Raw genomic sequence first — 21583 nt, forward strand, 5'->3', positions numbered from 1 at the left:
TGTGCAGAGACTGCCAAACACACATCGGAGCCGGGGGCGTGAGGGCGGGGGAGGGGCTCCGAGGCCTTTCTTCCAGGTCTGTGTGTGCTTTGTGCCCGCCACTGGGTTCTTTGAGTGTAAACTCTTGGGAAGGGCAGGGAGGAGCCTCGATGGGGCCCATGGAGTCCGCTGCCCATCAGTAAAAGCGAGTGACAGCGCAATTAGGCCGGGAAGACCCGGCGGAGGTGAGGTGTGACCGAGTCCCCGCGGGCGCGGCTCCGCGGCAGGACCAGGGAGAGGCCGCGGGCGCGGGCGGCGCTGTCAGGCCGGGGCGCCGCCTGCGGGCGCTCGGAGGGGCTCCCTCCACCTGGGCGCCGCGCGGCGAGGGGCGGGGCCGGCTTCCCGGAGGCGGCGGCGCTCCCTCGCGCCCGAGCGCGCGCTCCTGGGCGTCCGGCGCACGCGCGGGGCCGGGAGGGAGGGAGCGCGCCCCGGTGGCGGCGGGAGGAGCAGGAGGAGAGGGAGGAGGGCAGCCGCGGGGAGGTCGGCCGCGCGCGTGGTGGCGGCGGCGCGGGCGACCGAGCCGAGGCGGAGTGGGGAGAGAGGGAGGGGCCGCGCAGGGGAGCGAGAGCCGCATTTCCCGTTCCCAACTCCGCGCCCGGAGTTTGTAGATGGGGCTGCGCGGCGGCGCCTGCGGCTGAAGGAGAGCGGCGGCTGCGGCGGCGGGCTAGAGGACCGGCGGTGGCGGCTCGGAGGCGGCCGAGGTGCAAGCCGGTGAGTTGCCGGGGGTCCCATGTCGCTCGGGTAACGGTCTCACCGCGCGCCGGGGTCGGGCGGGGGCGCCCTGTTGCTGGTCGCCGCGCGCCACGCGGGACCCGGGCCCGCCCCGCCCCCTCCGCACCTGGGCTCGAGCCGCCGGGGGCCGGGGCTGGGGCTGGGGCCGGGTCGGCGGTGCGGGGAGGGCTGCTCGGCGCTCCAGTCCGGCCCGCGCGGAGCGGACGCCTTCGCCGCGCCCCCGGCCCCGGCCCCCGGCCCCCGGCCCCCGGCTCCCCGGCGGGCGGGCGGCCGGAGCGCGACAACGTGTCTGGCGCATGCTGCCGGCCGCCGCGCCGGCTCTCCCCTCGCGCTCCCCGCGGGCCCGGCGGGGGCTGGGGCGCGGGGCCGGCTCCTCTGCGGCGGCCAGGCATGAATGGGGAGCCGCGCCGTGGCGGCAGTGGCCGTGGCTGACACCTTCGGGTCAGTCCGGAGAGGGCCGGCTCCTGGCTGCGCCTGGCCCCGAGTTCCCGGGAGAGGGGGCTTTCTGCAACTCCTGCCGCCACTTCCCGGGCGCGAGACACCGGGGTGTCGGCGGGAGGGGTGGTGGGCCGCGCACACGCCGCTCCGGGGGCGGTCGCTGCCCAGGCGGTGCTTTCCCATCCTGGGTACATCGATCTGGAACCAGAAAGGTGCCTGGGCTCGCCGCTGTGTTTTGGGTTGTTTTTGGCTGGGTGAAGGGACAGGAGGGAGTCCATGGAGGGATCGGTGTGATGACAGGATGTGGATTGGCTGGTGGATGTATTTTGCAGAAGGACTTTTTAACACTTTGTTGGGAGTTGCGTCTCCATCTCGCCCGCTCCTGGGATTTCATCCCTTAAACTTCCATCAGCTGAGGCATCGCGTGTGGAAGGGAGGCTAGGGAATTGCAGGTGATGGGGAGGCTCAGAAAATCCTCCGCATTACTTACCAACAGCCTGTTAAGGTCAAGCTCGCCACGTTTTGCTCCTTCCTACGTCTTTGGGGATTGTTGGAATTGTACTTTCTGCTTCCTGAATTAGTGTTCCTGTGGCTTGGAACATTGAGGAGCGTTAAAATGCTCTTCAACTGGAATATGACTTAGCAGCCATTTCTTCCCATGAAGTCTTTGAAATGGTCGTTTGGAAACTTGTGCATCGCGGATGTATTAGGCGAGGTAACACGCTGTTACCAATGCGGAGATCCTTGCGGGGCGTGGATATAACAGCACCAGACCTCACAGAATTATTGCTCATTTTAGGCATCTACAGTGCAATGATAAGGCATCAGGCCTGGTTATAGTCATGTCTTCTGAGGCCTTAATACAGTCAACAAAGAACTTTTATGAGTTGTGTCATTTTGAGGTCATTTGTATCTGAAATTTATCATATATTTAAATACGTGTGTAAATATATGTTTGCAGAATGTCTGACTCTTTAAGGTCCATGTTTATTGTAGACTAGGGTTACATAATGTACAAATGGTAATACTTTTAGTTGCTCTATTTTGTCCTATAGACACTGAATATATGAAAAAAAAGTCTTCTGATTGATGCCACCTTAATTCTTTTCCCACTTAGACTTTCAAAATGATTTTTTTTAACATTCTAGATTAAATAAACACTGGAAAAATTAAGGTGCTTAAGCAAGTCTGATAGCTCCATGCAAGACAATCATTTTTTACTCTTCTCTAGGCCAACTGTTGGATTTTTTAAAATGAATCATATTTTTCTTAAACATTTGAGGGAGCAGTTTGCTTTTTTTTTCTTTTTTTTTCTTCTGAGTCTCATTTCAGGCTAAAATTATTCCAGAAGACTACACAGCCGGCTGCTGTCCCTTCCTTTCTTCCCTCTTCTTAGCTTGGGATAACCAAGAAAATCATAGTTGTGAGACCCTGTCTGTTTATGTTACCTTATTTAAAAGCCTTTTTAAAAATTGAAGTTGTTTATTTGTTGAAGGTTATTTATATACTTCACCATTTAATAATGGATGGTTAGCAGAAGACAACCTACATTTTAATTAAAGGCCCTTTCACATTTTTGACACCCAAGCTTTGTTAAAAGTAATAGCAAATTATTGCTGGGAGTTGCAAGTAATACAGGGATAGTGTTATTCAAAGGATATCTAATTACAAAAACACTAAGAAAATAAATATTAAAAGAGGACCCATTTGTATTTTTGACATCACTTACTTTATTATAAATTACCTAGTTATAGGTGGTTTTTGAAAAGTATTGTTTTGCAAATTAGATATTAGGTATATACTACTGATAATAATTTTCTTTTCCAAGGTGATTTATTTTGTGTCTACATTTGTATCAGAACTCTACTTCAGGTGGGTGTGGTTAACTTGCAAGAGATGTGCCGGTATTTCTTTCAGGAAGGACGAACACCTGCCCATTAGGGTAAAACAGATATTGTGCTGTTTGAGAATACTCTTAAGTTATTCCTTTAAAAAATTACACTGAGAAAAATTATGCTAGTTTTGTTTTACCTGTAGCTTCTTGTCTTCCAAAAATAGTCTTCACATTTATGAATGTCCTAAGACAGTGGTCGGCAAACTCATTAGTCAACAGAGGGGCAAACCGCGGCGGCTCGTGAGCCGCATTTTGCCGACCACTGCCCTAAGAGCAGATTAGTATAACAGACCTCCTTACTGATATGGTGCCAGCACTGATTTAGAGGTTTTATTTCTTCATTGTGGGGACCAGGTTCTGCTTAGAGTATTTTTGGTTAGCTGCTCAGAAGCTGCAGTGATCCCCTGCTCTGTCTGTTATCTGTATGTGACCACTGGGGGGAGACTGTACAATTCAGGTAGACCACATCCCTCCCTCACATGCACCAGCTGCTAATCACCCCTGGGCGCCTTGCCAAACTGCTGGAAATGTGTTGAGGTTGCACTCAGAATCAAGTCTTGATCAAGGTGTGTGTGTAATGACTTTTCTTTCGTTAGCTCACTTCACTCACAGAGTACCTCCCTTTATAGATTGTGTTATTCATAACAGCCTACTTTTTGGTCTGCCGTTAAGTGGGCTACCTAAATATCTAACATAGTGAAAGAGGAGATTCATGAATACATAAGAGCTTTCAAAGATCTGACTTGACCGACATTTATCTTAGAAGCAGTGGAGGTGTAATTACTGGCTTAGTGTACACACTTGGTTCTCTGGAAAGGTCTGGAGAGAACATCCCTCTTCTGTGGGGTGTACTCTATCTAAAACTCTTTAAACCGATTTGTCTCCTGTCTCAGAAGCTTTCAGAGGAGAGATTTTGAAGCATCTGGGGTACTTAATTTCACCACGTAGGGGAAGTTCTTCCTTGTCATAGTAATAGAGATACGATTAAAACTTGAAACTTTGTTGACCAGTAATCAGTGGCTGTTCTAAAGTCAGAAGTCTGGTTTTCACTTTTTCTCATCTGACAGTTTTTAACCATGGTAATATCCAATTCAATAATAGTGAACTCAGTGAACAAAGGATGCTATGTTTACTGGAGCCTAGAACTTAACTTTTAACGTTCTTCCTTTACCTTCGTACAGTCTTGTTCATAGTAGATTCATTCGTAATATAATAAACCAGATAGAATTTAAAGTAGTTTCTGTCATCCTAGATTCTTCTTGTTTCCTTTCAGATGGCTTTGATTTTGTTCTAAAGTTAAAAAAAAAAAAAATTCAAAGTGTATGAGAAGAGCGATTTTCTGCATAGGAAATGCTCATTCCTGGCTAATCTCAGGATTGTGTCAAATACTTGGGGATGATAATTTCCAAAGACCTGGGTGTTAAAGTTATCACCGACGTGAGGCAAAATTAAAATTAAAGATAATATAGTGAGTTTTTCATAAAGCTCAAGTTATTTTCAAATCCTTTCCACTGCCTGCTCGTTTCTATACCTGATCAGATCCCTACACTTCACCACCTTTCACCTTTTCCTCTTAGGTCAATCCCTCCTCTGCCCGTTCTTTCGCACCCACTTGTTCACGGTGTTCCATGGACACTGCCCTTTTGTCATGTCCCTCAGGAATATTATGGCTTGTTTCTGACTTAGTACTGTTCCTTCCGCCTGCAGTTCTCTTCCTAAAACATTAAACGACTGGCTTCTTTTCATCATTTCAGGTTTCTACTCAAATATTACCTTTTCAGACAAGCAGTATTATCTAACCACCCTTTCAAAATGACACTGTCCTCATTTCCCACCACCCCTTTTTAAATTTTTTTCTGCAACACAACTGGAATTTATTTCATTATCCGTATGTTTTCTCTAGAATGTAAGCCCCACGAGAAAAGAGTGGCTTTATCCCTTCTGTTTAACGCCATAATTCAAGGACTTAGATCTGTTCCTGGTACACAGCTACCATTCAGTAAACATTCCCCTTTAAACAACAATAGCAAAAAAAGTTTGAGGTTCTCTTCTTCCTGAGGTTTTGGTGTTAAATGTCCCGTAATGGAAGGAGTAGGTGGTAGTGCTGTTAAGTAGGCTAATTCTGGCTGTAAGTAATAGACATCCACCTGACTGGGATAAGCAGGAGGACACATTTTTGGTAAATATGCAGGGTGTGTCTAATGAAGTCCAGCGGTTGTGACTGGGGGCTCCAGAGACAGCACCATCCACTTGCTCTCTCTGTTCCTCACTGTGCTTTTCCTTCATTTCTGCTCCTGCTGCAGAGCACCCCTTCCTAGTCTTCTTAATGGAAAATACGCCACCAACAGCTACTGAGTTTTCCCTGTACCCACCCAGACAACAGGAAACATTCCTCCAGCACCTCTCCCTCCCTGCCGGGGTTCTTGTTCCAGCATTACAAAGGGGTCAGCGATCTGGAGAAAGGAGCTGCGCGTAGATAGTTTTGAAAGGCATTGGGGGTCAGAGGAGCTTCAGCTAAAGGAGCTAAGGATTTCCTCCTTGACTCAGGACCCTGCTTTTATTAACACAGTTTGTCCTAAGGCAAGGTGGTGATAATACACTTCAAAGGGTAGGGTTTACGGAAACATTGTCAGATTGGGGGACAGCCTACAGCTGTTCAGGTGTTTGCCAACAGGAGGCAATAACATGCAGATTAAAATGCCCTGAGCTGTCTGGCAGAAGACAATAATATATACAAATCTTTAGGTTTGGGGAAATGTCCTATTTGGGTTTGGGGGAGATGCTTTTTAGCTGTTCCCAGATGATTCAGCGCTGCTGACATGCTGAAATTGGCTTCCGGCACCGCCCCTCTTCAGAAACTATGTTGTATTCTTAGAACTTGGTTGTACTTGCTATAACCATGTGAACTGGGATTGGAGAGGCAACCCAAGTAGGTGCCCCAGTGATAATATTCACACTCGACCACCCCCCAAAAAGCAAGTTTCTCTTCTCTTAAATTTTGCTGGTATATGAGGTTGGAAGATCTGAAAAGCACGCTCCTGGTGATATTCAAAAGAAATGTTATTTCTTTTATGGAAGGAATGTACAATCCAGGACTGCTGGTTCCCAACTGCTTGCCTGCCTGCCTTCCTGATTGCCCCTAACCGCTTCTGCCTGCCAGCCTGATCACCCCCTAACCACTCCCCTGCCAGCCCGATTGCCCCTAACTGCCCTCCCCTGCAGGCTTGGTCCCTCCCAACTGCCCTCCCCTGATGGCCTGATCGCCCCCAACTGCCCACCCTTGCAGGCATGTTCCCTTCCAGCTGCCCTTCCCCTGCTGGCCATCTTGTGGCGGCCATGTTGTGTCCACATGGGGGCAGGATCTTTGACCACATGGGGGCAGCCATCTTGTGTGTTGGAGTGATGGTCAATCTGCATATTACTCTTTTATTAGATAGGATAGAGGCCTGGTGCATGGGTGGGGGCCAGCTGGTTTTCCCTGAAGGGTGTCCTGGATCAGGGTGGGGGTTCCCTTGGGGCGTGGGGTGGCTTGGGCGAGGGGCCTGTGGTGATTTGCAGGCCGGCCATGGCCCCCAGCGACCCAAGAGAGGCCCTGGTATCTGGGATTTATTTATCTTCTATACTTGAAACTTTGTAGCCTTGAGCAGATCCAAACCTCCTGCTTGCTCCGTGGCCTGGCCACAGCCATTTTTGTTGGGATATATTTATCTTCTATAATTGAAGTGGAGGCCAAGGCAGGCCAGGGCTGCGGAAACTTGGCTTCCTCCATCACCGGGGAAACGCAAGCCTCCTGCTCTCTCCAACTCCGTGGCTGCTGCCATTTTTGTTGGGATTTATGTATCTTCTATAATTGAAACTTTGTAGCCTTGAGTGGAGGCCTGGGCCCGCCAGGGTGTGCGGAAAGCTTGGCTTCCTCCATTGGTGGGGAAATCCAAGCCTCCTGCTCGCTCCGTGGCCGCAGCCATCTTGGTTGGGTTTATTTGCATGCTCTCTCCTGATTGGCTGGTGGGCATGGCTTGTGGGTGTAACGGAGTGATGGTTAATTTGCATATTACTCTTTTATTAGATAGGATTGTTAGCTCTTAGTTGGATTGGATAAATGTTGTGAAAAGGTGAGGAGGGCAGCTGAAAATGAATGGAACTTTTCTAGAAAAAACTGTTGGAAAGTGTGATGAAAAGGACACTGAGCAGACCAAAGGCCATAAGCTTAGGAAAGGAAAAGTGAAGGGTTTAGTTTAGGGACAGTCTGTAGTGGGGCCCAAAGAGGCTACATCTTGGGAGGAGTTTTAACCTAGGAACATGCTAAGCTGATTTATTTGAAGACATACTTTGAAGATACAGCATATACTTTGGTGATATTTTTGTTCTGTAGGTCATTTTTACCAGGAACTGACTCTGGTACAGGGATTCTCCACTTAAGGGGGCATCAAAATCTTTTAGAGCTGCCCTATGCGACAGGGTTCTAATTTAGTAGGTCTGATATGGGGCCAGAGCATGTTTATATTTTTCAAGTCCCCAAGAGCCAATATTTTGTAAAATAATGAGTCCTATAAATATTCTGTTTTATAGCCAAATCAATCAGCATAGCTTTTAGGGTTCTGCACCACTTAGATAACTCAAACCCTAGAATTTGGTTTGTCTCACCGTGGTCTCTACTTCAGCCAGGTTGGCACCTGTACAAACAGCTAGTCAGTTTCCGTTGCTTTGCCCAATTTCATACTCTCCTTTGCCCCCTTGTTTCTTCTCTGCTAATAAGTGTTCAGGCTTGCTTCCGCCCAGAAGCTGTCATGCTGGTCTCATCCACAGTTTACCTCTTCAGTACAGGACAAATTAGAACAGAACACATAACTGCAAGTACAGTACACATCATATAAATGACTGGTTTGTGTGTTTTCACTCATGGGAACTTCGCACATAGGTTTTACTGTTGCAAGTCCTTATTTTTTCCTCTGGATGCCAAGGGCTTGGAGCTTAGTCATAGTTGTTACTACCAAACTCAATATACCTCATCTCTAAAACAGGGATTGTAATGTCTACTTTGTGGGGTTGGTTTAAAATTTTAATTGCATAACATAAGCAAAGCGTCCAGCGGGGAGCTCGGTACACTTGATGTCTTCAGTAAGAGTCAGTATCCTTTTCCTTCTCTTACTGTCTGGTGCAGTGTTGTGTACAGCGGATACTATTTGTTGAGTAAACATGTTTTTGTTTGCTCAGTTCATAACCTTTACTTTTTTCTGTCCAATATAAGAGCTGTTTTATTTAGTAAATATTTTTAAAAGACCTTTGCTTTTAAAGTAGTCCAGTAAATTATGTGTTGTTGAATAAGATTATGTCTTATTTTTACATGACATTTCAGTGTGTTTAAAAAGCAAATTAAATATTGGATGGAAAGATGACTATGTGACCTCAAAAATTTCTCCCAACATAATCTAAAGATTTTTTAAAAATTCACACAGTCCCAATTTTTCCTCCTGCTCCCCTCCCTAAAGGACTACAAAATTAAGTGGTGTTTGATAATGTAGCATTTTATTTTGAATGAAGAAAACTACCATACTTACTGCCCTGCTGGTGTGGCTCGGTTGGAGTGTCGTCCTGTACACCGAAAGGAGGCCGGTTTGATTCCTGGTCAGGGTACATACCTGGATTGTGGGTTTGATGCTAGGTTGGGGCACGTGCAGGAGGTAGTTGATCAATGCTTCTCTCACACATAGGTGTTTCTCTAAAAAAAAAAAAAAAATTTTTAAAGAAAATAAAATGACTGTACTTTCAATCCTATCTAATAAAAGAGTAACATGCAAATTAACCATTACTCCGCTACACCCACAAGCCACGCCCACCAGCCAATCAGGAGCAAATATGCAAATAAACCCAACCAAGATGGCTACGGCCACAGAGAGCAGGAGGGAGGCTTGGGTTTCCCCGGCAGTGGAGGAAGCCAAGCTTTCCGCCTGCCCTTGCCGGCCTAGGCCTCCACTCAAGGCTACAAAGTTTCAATGATAGAAGATACATAAACCCAAACAGAAATGGCGGCAGCCACGGAGCTGGAAAGAGCAGGAGGCTAGGGTTGCCCCGGGCGACAGAGGAAGCCAAGCTTTCTGCACACCCTGGCCGGCCCAGGCCTCCGCTTAAGGCTACAAAGTTTCAATTATAGAAGATACATAAATCCCCAAAAAAATGGCTGCTGCCATGGAGCAAGCAGAAGGCTTGGCTCCGCTCCAGGCTACTAAATTTCAATTGTAGAAGATAAATAAACCCCAGATACCAGGGCCTCCGCTTGGGTCGCCAGGGGGTGTGGCCGGCCTGCAAACCACCACAGGCCCCTCGCCCAGGCCGCCCCACGCCCCAAGGGAACCCCCACCCTGATCCGGGACACCCTTTAGGGCAAACCAGCTGGCCCCCACTGGTGCACCAGGCCTCTATCCTGTCTAATAAAAGAGTAATATGCAGATTGACCATCACTCCAACACACAAGATGGCTGCCCCCATGTGGTCAAAGATCCTGCCCCCATGTGGACACAACATGGCCGCCACAAGATGGCCAGCAGGGGAGGGCAGTTGGGAGGGACCAGGCCAGCAGGAGAGGGCAGTTGGGAGGGATCAGGCCTGCCAGGGAGGGCAGTTGTGGGCAATCAAGCCTGCAGGGAAAGGCAGTTGGGAGGGACCCAGGCCTACAGGGGAGAGCAGTTGGGGGGGACCAGGCCTGCAGGGGAGGGCAGTTAGGGGTGACCAGGCCTGCAGGGTAGGGCAGTTGGGGGGACCCAGGCCTGCAGGGGAGAGCAGTTTGGGGGGACAAGGCCTGCAGGGGAGGGCAGTTAGGGGAAAACAGGCCTGCTTGGGAGGGCAGTTAGGGGAAAATAGGCTGGCAGGGGAGCAATTAGGCATCAATCAGGCTGGCAGGGGAGTTGTTAAGGGGTGATCAGGCTGGGAGGCAGAAGTGGTTAGGGGCAATCAGGAAGGCAGGCAGGCGAGCAGTTGGGAGCCAGCAGTCCTGGATTGTGAGAGGGATCCCAGATTGGAGAGGGTGCAGGCTGGGCTGAGGAACACACACCGGTGCACGAATTTCGTGCACCGGGCCTCTAGTATGTTTATAATGGTCCATTATCACATGTTGTGATAGGAATTCTTTACTGTTTAGAATGAATGTGGCTCTCTTTAAGTGGATTTGTCCTTTTATTTTACCTACAATATGCATGTTGGTATATCTACAGGGTGGGGCAAAAGTAGGCTTACAGTTATGAATATGCAAAACATAGTTTATTCTTGTATTATAATTTATTTTTTGTAATATTTTCTATAGGAACAACTATAAACCTACTTTTACCTCACCCTGTATAATAAAACGTTTTATAAAAAATTTAGCATTACAGAAATAAAATCATTTGCCTTTATTGTTGTTAATCCTCACCTGAGGATGTTTTCCCATTGTTTTTTTTTGGGCGGGGGGAGAGTGGAAGAGAGAAGGAGAGACAGAGAGAAACATACAATCAGTATGAGAGAAACACATCTATTGGTTGCCTCCTACACAAGCCCCAACCAGGGACCCAGAGGGGAAGGATACAACCAAGGTATGTGCCCTTCACTGGAATTGAACCTGAGACCCTTTGGTCCACAGGCCTACACTCTATCCACTGAGCCAAACCAAACCGGCTAGGGATCATTTTCCTTTCTATTCATCTATTAAATAACCTTCTATCTGGGACTTTGGTATAAGAAACTTGGGTAACTGAGTTAAGTTTAACTAATTGAAGTTGCTTATTTTAGAAATTAAACAATGGTCATGCACATTTTTTATATAAGTTGATTCAGATGTTTTTCATTTTCTTTTTAAAACTAGTAATCTTTTGGAATGGGGGATAACTGAAAACAATTTAAAGTACGTTTTTAAAGAAGGTTGGAACACCATGTGAGGCAAATAGGCAAAGTTGTCACAGTATGCCCATGCCATCCTTAGCATTAGGTTCTCGAATACCCCAAGGTGGAGAAATTTTCCCTGAAGGAATTTAGGATGTTATGGGGAAAAGTAGCCTGAGATTGTGAATGAACCTTTAAAAATCCTTATAAACTTTTAATGTTCACCCAGTTAATACATTAAGTAAAATATGTCAAACAGATAATGACATTTAATGCAGTTCAATTTGGAAATACCAGGTACTTTACAATTAGTTTTCATTTACCACTACTTTCAGGATTTCCAACCTGGGGGGGGGAGGGGGTGCTCATAAATTCTAAGAAGCACTTATTAGGTAGGTGTCTTATTCAGAGCCTTTCTTTTTTTCACTTAGAAGTTACTGACTCCACCTTATGGTTCCAGTGGTGGTTCTAGAGATAGCATAACTTGGATGTTTGAGAGTTAAAAAAAAATAATGCTTTTAGTAACCTTTATTTAACTCAGCTTGCTACAGCCAAGTGGGTATTTATAGTTCTTTCCACTTATGATAATTTCAGCAGTACTCCTCAGAACATAACATAATGTAACACTGACTTGGCTCTGTCTGTCTTTCTCATTCTCATCTCCTTCCTCTTCTTCCCAACAGACTATTCCAGGTTGAAGGATGGAGATTTGTCTGTCTCTGCTTCTAAGAGTGCACTGCAAATATCTTCACCTCCTTCTCTGCTATCTCTTTATTTCCCTTTTCTTTTATCTTCAGTTCCCTCTTTCCCAAGATATCTCCGTAAAGAGCAACTTAGAATTTGTAGAAATTTTCACCAGAAGTAAATCTGTGTATATAGCAGAAATTCACATATTAAAAGGGTTACTTTGTATAGTGTATTTGAGGAAAGAAACTGTCTTTGTATCCTCTAAGCCAAGTATTGTCCCATGATCATAGGTGATGCTTAATACTTATCCTAGCTAATAAAAGAGTAATATGTAAATTGACTGTACCTCTGCTACACCCACAAGCCCCGTCCACCAGCCAATCAGGAGCAAGTATGCAAATTAACCCAACCAACATGGTTGCAGCCACGGAGCGAGCAGGAGGCTTGGGTTTCCCTGCCAATGGAGGAAGCCAAGCTTCCCGCACACCTCGCTGGCCGTGGACTCCATCAAGGCTACAAAGTTTCAATTATAGAAGATAAATAAATCCCAACAAAAATGGCGGCAGCCACAGAGCTGGAGAGAGCAGGAGGCTTGGGTTTTCCCAGCGATGGAGGAAGCCAAGTTTCCACAGCCCTGGCCTGCCTGGGTCTCTGCTCAAGGCTACAAAGTTTCAATTATGGAAAATAAATAAATCCCAACAAAAATGGCTGCGGCCACTGAGCGAGCAGGAGGCTTGGGTTTCCCTGCCAATGGAGGAAGCCAAGCTTCCCGCACACCTCGCTGGCCGTGGACTCCATCAAGGCTACAAAGTTTCAATTATAGAAGATAAATAAATCCCAACAAAAATGGCGGCAGCCACAGAGCTGGAGAGAGCAGGAGGCTTGGGTTTTCCCAGCGATGGAGGAAGCCAAGTTTCCACAGCCCTGGCCTGCCTGGGTCTCTGCTCAAGGCTACAAAGTTTCAATTATGGAAAATAAATAAATCCCAACAAAAATGGCTGCGGCCACTGAGCGAGCAGGAGGCTTGGGTTTCCCCGGCGATGGAGGAAGCCAAGCTTTCCGCCTGCCCTAGCCTCCACTCAAGGCTACAAAGTTTCAATTATAGAAGATAAATAAATCCCATATACCAGGGCCTCCGCTTGGGTCACTGGGGGGCGTGGCTGGCCTGCAAACCACCACGGGCCCCTCACCCAGGCCACCCCATGCCCCAAGGGAACCCCCACCCTGATCCGGGACACCCTTCAGGACAAACCAGCCAGCCCCCACCAGTGCATCAGGCCTCTGTCCTCCTATCTAATAAAAGAGTAATATGCAAATTGACCATCACTCCAACACACAAGATGGCTGCCCCCATGTGGACACAAGATGGCCGCCACAAGATGGACAGCAGGGGAGGACCAGGCCTGCCAGGGAGGGCAGTTGTGGGCAATTAAGCCTGCAGGGGAGGGCAGTTAGGGGACAGCAGGCCAGCAGAGGAGGGAAATTGGGGGCAACCGGGCCTGCAGGGAAGGACAGTTGTGGGGGACCCAGGCCTGCAGGGGAGAGCATTTGGGGGGGGGGCAGGCCTGCAGGGGAGGGCAGTTAGGGTTGACCAGGCCTGCAGGGGAGAGCAGTTAGGGGCGATCGGGCTGGCAGGGGAGCAGTTAGGCATCAATCAGGCTGGCAGGGGAGTGGTTAAGGGGTGATCAGGCTGGCGGGCAGAAGTGGTTAGGGGCAATCAGGAAGGCAGGCAGGTGAGCAGTTGAGAGCTAGCAGTCCTGGATTGTGAGAGGAATGTCGCATATTGGAGAGGGTGCAGGCTGGGCTGAGGGACATACCCCTCCGCCCCATGCATGAATTTCGTGCACCGGGCCTCTAGTTCTATATAATAAAAGGCTAATATGTAAATAGACCAAATGGTGGAACACTGGAACAACCAAACAACTGGTCGCTATGACGTGTGCCGACCACCAGGGGGCGTGTGTGGTACATGGAGGGTGTTGGCCACAGTGGGATGGTGGAGCAGGTGAGCGGGGATGCTAGACCAAGGTGGGGGCACCAGTCGCTGTCTTCGGGGCGAGCCTCTGGTGGTTACTGAAAATGCTTTGCTCCTGCTTGTTGCAGTCCAGCCTGGCACTTGCACCTGCTGCTGGCGCCAGCCCCGCCTATACCCGCTGCTGGCACCAGAGCCGCCGCTCGCACCCGCTGCCAATGCCGGCCCTGCTTGCACCCGCTGCCAGTGCCCGGTGCCGGTCCCGATCACTCAGCGCCATCAGCAGGTGTGAGCGGCGGCTGCTGGTCCTGATCACCCCTGAGGGCTTCTCCACCTCCCCCTGCTCCTGAGGGGTGATCAAGGCAGCAGCAACCGCTCTCACCCGCTGCTGGCACCGGCCCCAATCACTCCATGCCATCAGCGGGTGCAAGCGGGGCCGGTGCCATCAGCGTGTGGGAGCGGCGGCAGTGGGAGTGGGGCTGCCAGCAGACAGGACCAGGGGCTGCCGGAGAGGAGTTGGGTGGGGCATGGAGGGTGGGCCGAGACCCGCCCCTGTGCCTACTGCAGCCTCACACCCCACAGTTCCTTTCAAAGTGCACCAATTTGTGCACTGGGCCCCTAGTTATTGGATAAATTGGGAAGAGACACAGATTAGCATATAAGGAGTATTTTATTACAGGCAGCAGACTATAAGTTGTGAAAGAGTATAGGAAAAGAAATTCTCATTGTGGAGAAAGGACTTGCTACTCATTTGACTGAATAAATTTTGAGATTTCTTGTAGCTCTAAATCTTTGACTCTTAAAAAATCAAGAAGTAGGCTATAATTTGAGTAGGCATTGAATAGCCAAGAAGAAAAAAAAAAATAGTGCTTGAAGTAACATGAGTGAGGACATTTTAAACGGGAGTGAGATATGTGGTTATGTGTATAGGAAGTAGATCAATTTGGTTAAAACAGTTTATATTAGAGAATAGAGGAATTAGGTTGACTAGATAGAAAGCTAGATTTTTAAGAGAAATGTAAACATTCTCAACTGACAGAAAACCATGTTTTTCTAATGCACTGTTGTGGTTAAAAAGATATTTTAACATGATCTGTGTAATAGAATGATAGTCTTATGTTGAGTGGACCACAGTGAAAGAGACAATACGTGGGCAAAGCCTTGCAGTGATAATTTAAAGGTGAGGTAATGAGGACTTGAAAGACTGGTGGCAGAGGGAAGGGGAGGGAAAGATGAATATAGGGAAAGAGTGAGTTCACCATGGCCAGTCAAATGGCATGTAGAGCTATTTTGAAGTTTCTAAGGGATTCCTAGGTAAAGGACAGTCCATAGATTTTCAGGGCTTGGGAACAAAATAAGCCCTGATTGTGTTGTAAAGGTTCATTTAGATTCTTATTTTTAAAAAATAAGTTGTTATATTACCTAGATTTAAGCAGGTGTTCCCAACTACATTATTAAAAAATAAAAATGTTCTTTTAAGACCATTTACCTGGGTATTAATTCTTTTCATTTATCCTGCATGATAATACTGTCAACTTTCAATTTACAGTAATGATGATGGACGATCTGTGTGGGTGTTGTAGTGGAGAGGCGCAGAGGAACTGTATAAAGTAGGAAAAGGGGAAACTTAGAAAATCAAGATACTGATAGAGGTAAGGAAGATCAGAATATGAAACAAGGAATAACAATTTTTATAAGAATTAACAATTTTTATAATGTCCAAATGCATGACATATACTTAAAACGATATTACAAGTTGTAGGGAAATATGAGCAGTGTGTGATTTCATTTTTATTATCAGAAAACACATACAAAGTGTTTTTTTAATTTTACCAAAGAACTGTATAGTATATACCTCTTGCAACATGACCACACTTTTCTCTAGAAAGCTAAATTATTATGAGACATTTACTAGATGAGCAAAAAAAGCAGAATGAGTTTGATGCTAGAAATATCAAACTATATTAGCTTGGTGCATCTAATTGAATTATTTAGAATATACCACTGATTTTTAAGGAGGCAGTTTTGCCTCCCATGGGACATTTGGTAACATCTGAAGACATTTTTTTATTGTCACAGTTGGGATGGGGATGAGAGTGCTTACTAGCATCTAGGAGGTAGAGGTCAGGGATGCTATTAAAACAATTCATTGGATGGTTCTCCATAACGAGGAATTATCTGGCCCAGTATGTCAGTAGTGCCAAGACTGAGAACCCTGGGATACAGAGTAGGCAAGTTCTCCCTGGGGAATTGAGAGACCTGGGTCAATTTATTACTCCCTTTTTTCTAGGCTTGATCAGATACTGTCCTTCTGTTAACACACTGTTCCAACAGCTCACAATGAACTTGATTGTCACTGTTTTGTTTGTTTTCATTATTGTGTTCTTATCCTAGGATATATCTTAGACACTTTGATTAGACAAATATTTCCAAATACGTTTAACTATTTCCTCTTAGGGTGTCCTTTTCTCTGCTAAGTTTATTTGTCTTGTGTTTCCTTTGACAGTTTAGTTCTTAAGGAATCACCCTATTTCCAAATTCTGAAGGCCTCTTGACATGATTTCTTAAGTACTTTCTTTTGCATGAGGGCTTTTCACGTGCTCAAGGTGCTTCCTGGGTTGAGCTAGTTCTTGAGTCCAGGTTTTTTTCTGAGAGTGTTGGTTCTAGCTATTTTATGCAAGAATTTTTTCTGACGGTATTTGAACCTGTTCTAATTTTTTCTATAAGCAAGAAGCTTAAATAAAATGCTTCACAAATACTACTAGCATCTGGTAGTATTTTTTTAGAATTGAATATATTCCTGCTTATTGATAAAATTCTCCTACATATAACAACTACATACAAAATGGTTTATCATGGTTTCATAATAAGTGAAAAACATTGAAATTCTAGAATGAAACAAAGAATGCAAGGATTTTTGTTTGATTTTATTGTGTCAAACAGAACAAAATAAGTCATTGGAATATAAAGATAAAAATTGAATGAATATACCACTAATGGAAAAAGGGGAATATTTTCAAAGAGCCACTTCATTTTTCCTTAACCTAACTCAGTTGATGTTGCTCTAAACACATTGGCCATTTAGTAAAACGTAAGTGCAATAAGCCTGTGTCTGCTAACAATCCTATGCCATAAAGGAGCAGTGATGGAAACCAAAGTATGAGGAAACTTCTCCATAGCAGTCAGGGTGGTGAGTGTGGATGTGTTCTGAATTTTCTTTGTTGTAAATAGTTCCTGTCTCCTCCTAGTACACATCAATTGTATCTTAATCCTTGATTGTCATCAGTGGAAATGTTTCATTGATTGGCCTTCCGTTGATCTAAAACTGATAATACCTCATTGATAGATCAATTGTTGTTTTTTCTACTTACATATTAGTTTTAGGTGTACCACTCCCTAATCCCTGTCCCCTCCGGCGACCATTAGTCTGTTCTGTGTAGATAGATCAGTTGTTGACAATAGGATTCCTTAGTTTACCAAGTGATATATTTTTGAACTGCCCCCCCCCCGAACTGTCCTACCCCACCACATCAAATGTGTATGCTTATTATTTTTTTTTACAATTTATCTTTATTGTTGAAAGTATTATGGATGTCCTCGCCCCCACCTTTAACTCCTCCCCCCGCCACACACACACCAGGCCTTCACCACACTATTGTCTCTGTCCACCCGTTATACATATATGCATATACGTTCTTTGGTGAATCTCTGCCAGCCATGGAGAGCATGGTGTTGCAGCTGCTGCCTCCCCGAAGAGGTGTCAGGTCCTCATTGCATGAGCACACAACCAGCATCAGTAAGCCCGCTTTAATTCTGAAGACACATTACCTGAGAAATATCTAAGTGTTTGAGAGGCTGCTCTTCTGAGTCTAGGAATTCCGCAGTAAAGTGCACGGCTTCTGTCCTTGGTGCTCTGAAGGAAGGATCCGTGTTGATTAACGAGCAGGATAGCTCTCTCTCCCTTTACTTTTTATTTTATTGATTTTAGAGAGAGAGGAAGGAGGGGAGAGAAACATTGATTTGTTGTTCCACTTACGCATTCATTGGTTGACTCTTGTATGTGCCCTGACTGGGGGTCAAACCCACAACCTTGGCACATAGGGACGACACTAACCAACTGAGCTAGATGGATGGCGGTATTATGAATTCTAGGTATTTGTAAGTGCATATATAAACTGTTATCTAGAAAAAAAAAACCTAAAATCTAGTTTTGAGATACTAAAAAAGATTCAAATTTGAATATTTAATAGCATCTGGATCATGATTCTGTAGTCATGTGTTTATTAGTTGTGTAAAAGCACTTTCAGATAATTCTGCTGATTCAGTTACACTTCTACATATTTTCTTGTAATAAAATAATGAGGCTTTGACCGGCTTTGTTAGTGGTTAGGTTAATACAAATCTATTCAGAGCAGGGCTACTACATTGTGAGAGCAGATTAGGAACAACACGACCTATTGAGTTGTTGAAAAAAGAATGTATGTCTAACTTCTCTGGCTGAGTTCTGCACTTTAACCAGAATACTTACGGATGATACAGTCTGGAGCAGCGACTAGGGTGGAGAAAGATTGGAGATTAGTAGACCAATTAAGAGGCTTTTAACATAGTTCAGACAAAGCAAGATAAAAACTGAACCAGAAGTTGGAGAGTGGAAATTGTGTTGAGGATGAATTTGAGACTAAAGAAACATTAAAGAGGAAGGAAAGATTTGGGGAAGAAGTAGATGTCTGGAGGGTAGGGAGAGGAGAAAAATGGATGATTCTGAGATTTTAAGCTTTGGAGAATGGATGGGAGGTGATGTCATAATAATGAGAGCTAGAATCTACAGTAGGAGGAGTAGTTAGGGTGAGGAGTTCTGAAAACGATAAAGGCTTTCTGACTCCCCGGGGACGTATGTTAAGAAGGTATCCGAGAAAGGTGAGACCTGTAACTCAGAGTTGGAAATCATACTCATGGAAATTAGCTGAAGCCCTAGAAGTGAATGAGATCACTCAAGTAAAGAATGAGAACCGGAGGGACGCTATCGGTAGTGAAGGTCTGTCCTCAGCAGGATGTGTGATTAGGCCATTCCTAAACTTACTGTAGAAAGTCAAGGGTGTGGTGGTAGGAAGACAGTAATGGCTGAGATGGGGAAAGTGGAGAACCAAAGAAATGATACCCAGTGTGCTGGAGAAAAGGAGAGAGAAGGCTGTGACTTAAGAAGGAAGTGGGGTTCAAAATAGGGCTTTTAAGAAATTGTTACTGAAGGATGAAGATGTTAGCACATTTATAAATGTGGGAGTATTAAAGAAAAATACTGAAGTTACAGTAGAAGGATAACCCTTGGATCATGGTCCCACAGTGGGTTGGTGGGACTTGATTCATTGCATAGGCAGCAGCCCCGTGGGGGGGGGAGAGGATATATTTTCTTCTGAGATTTGAGAAGACGGTAAGGAAGTGCTAATATGTTTGATTCTACAAGTGGCTGGGAATCGCTAACCAATAAATGATAGCCTCTCTTTTCCTTTCCCTCCTGACAAAATCATCTGCTGACAATTTAGTTAGTGTAATAAATGTTTTAAATAGGGGGATGTGAGAGAAACCCTAGAGAGGGTAAGTAATAGAATTGTGCAGCAATATTTGGGACCTTGATTTTTGGAGAACCAGGGAAATTTGAGCATGAAAAATCTGGGGATAAGCATAGGAAGAAGGGCTCTGAGTTGGAGGAAAGAGCTGTGGGAATGAGCGGTGAGGGGGTATGAAGACCAACTGGATTCCCCGGCCATTTTGTCCTGGGCGACCTATATTGAAATGAGTGCAGGCACCTGATAGGCCACTGGGGACTCTTTTCACTGAGTCTAAATGTAAACTACACCATTAATGCCATTTTATCCGATCTCACAAAGCATATAAAGGAAGTTCTGTTAAAGCAGGAAACTATCATTATAGAAAATGAGTTGTACAACATTCTGCAATATTTGAAACAATATCTTTGTGTAACCTTTTGAAGATTTATGAAAAAACTACACTGATTACCATATTGTTAGTTCATTTTGTTACCAACATTCTCAAAATACCTATCCACTCAATCCTTAATTGCTAGAAGTGAGGGGCTGGCAAGGATGTACAGTTGATCTGGTGTTCATGCTTGCCATCGGGAAATTTGCAATGGGAAAGATTAAAATAGTACTAGTGTTCAGTTGTCATTTCATCTACTTAGAGTGCTTTTTCACCACTTTGAACATATTGCGTATTCCTTAAGTTTCTTTCTTACAACCGGGAAGTCTTCAGATAAGAAATGTGAGGTTAAAGCCTAAAATAATCTCTCCTTTTGGATAGGCTGTATAGTACCTCTGTGGACTTTCTAAATTCCTAAAACTTGTTAAATAATTAGTAAGGCTATTCTACGTAAGGTTTTCGTGTGGACACATGGAATCAAAGTTTTCTAACATTTAAACTATGTATTTACTAGAGGTCCGGTGCATGAAAATCGTGCACTCGGTCGGGGGGAGGTCCCTCAGCCCGGCCTGTGCCCTCTTGCAGTCCGGGAGCCCTGGGGGATGGATGTCCGACTGACGGCTTAGTTCCGTGGCGAGCAGGACTAAGCCCTCAGTCGGACATCCCTAGCGCTGCCACAGAGATGGGAGAGGCTCCTGCCACCGCCGCTGCGCTCGCCAGCCATGATCCCAGCTTCTGGCTGAGCGGCGCTCCCCCTGTGGGAGCACACTGACCACCAGGGGGCAGCTCCTGCGTTGAGCATCTGCCCCCTGGTGGTCAGTGTGCGTCATAGCGACTGGTTGTTCTGCCGTTTGGTCAGTTTGCATATTAGCCTTTTATTATATAGGATATTTTCAATTTTTTATTTTTTGTAAACTATATTTTGACATTTCGTACAAGGACCCCTTACATGGGGAGCCTGTGTTCCCCTGTCTTCTAACGGAGCATTCCTATCCAGAGGGCATGATTGAGCAGCATTATATCTTTAAGAAGAGAATGTTTCCGTCAACAAAAACGTTGTGTGCTTATTTTTAATGCTGTGTCTTGTATTTACTTGTGTGTGGTGTTTTGCTCAGTGCTTCAAAAGCTGGTGTAAGTAAAATTGAAGACCAGTTTGAGTGCTAAGTGAGATAAGAATAAAATATTGTAATTTGATAGCTAATCTAGAAGTTTATAAAAATATTTTTTAGATAGATCTGTCTCATGTTAGTATAACATAGTGGTATATCTGAATTGTGTTTGATTATAGATCAGTGACTCTGATTTGTGTTTGATTATAGATCAGTAGTGTGTGAGTTAAGGACAATCACGTGGGTTGACACTAGATAAACATGGCAGTGAATGGAAGCAGTTTTATGATGAATTAAGATCGACTAAAGAATTTTCTTTTAAGTTAAATCTTTATACCTATGAATATAGAGAATATACATCTTTTAAAAATTGAAAATACTCGTGATTTTTAAGTATTGATTTTACACATTATATTTTAGTGGGATGTTTTACTAAAATATATGTCTGCCATAATACATACAAAGAATAAAATAAAACATGTCACCCAAGGATAACTTGGTCTTCCCCAGGCTTTTGCCTAAAAAATTTTTAAAAAGCCTTGTTTCTTTTTAATTTTAGAAGAATGCTTACAATTCTCTGATTTTTCTGCATTTAAACAGTTTACTCTTTACACATGAGAGATGTATTTTTGCAGGTTTTAATTTTTTTTTAATATATATTATTGATTTTTTACAGAGAGGAAGGGAGAGGGGGAGAGAGTCAGAAACATGGATGAGAGAGAAACATCGATCAGCTACCTCCTGCACACCTCCCACTGGGGATGTGCCTACAACCAAGGTACATGCCCTTGACCGGAATCGAACCTGGGACCCTTCAGTCCGCAGGCTGACGCTCTATCCACTGGGCCAAACCGGTTAGGGCAAGGTTTTAATTTCTTTAATTGTTAATGCATAGAGATGAAGGACTAACAATGCTCCTCAGTT

General features: G+C 45.2%; 1 protein-coding gene across 4 annotated transcripts in view; it reads left to right on the forward strand.

Annotated features, from left to right (window-relative positions):
* Positions 1-479: 479 nt before the first annotated feature.
* Positions 480-21583, forward strand: part of PALS2 (protein associated with LIN7 2, MAGUK p55 family member) — a 62361-nt gene continuing 41257 nt past the window's right edge. For 2 of the 4 annotated variants that reach the window (XM_080663715.1, XM_080663717.1), the window contains exon 1: positions 480-750. The gene's annotated coding sequence lies outside the window, so the exon portion shown is untranslated. The remainder of the gene's footprint in view (positions 751-21583) is intronic. The other 2 variants (XM_080663716.1, XM_080663718.1) reach the window with 1 other exon arrangement.

Source organism: Plecotus auritus (assembly GCF_963455305.1).
Source record: "Plecotus auritus genome assembly, chromosome: 4".
In the NCBI taxonomy this organism is placed as follows: domain Eukaryota; kingdom Metazoa; phylum Chordata; class Mammalia; order Chiroptera; family Vespertilionidae; genus Plecotus; species Plecotus auritus.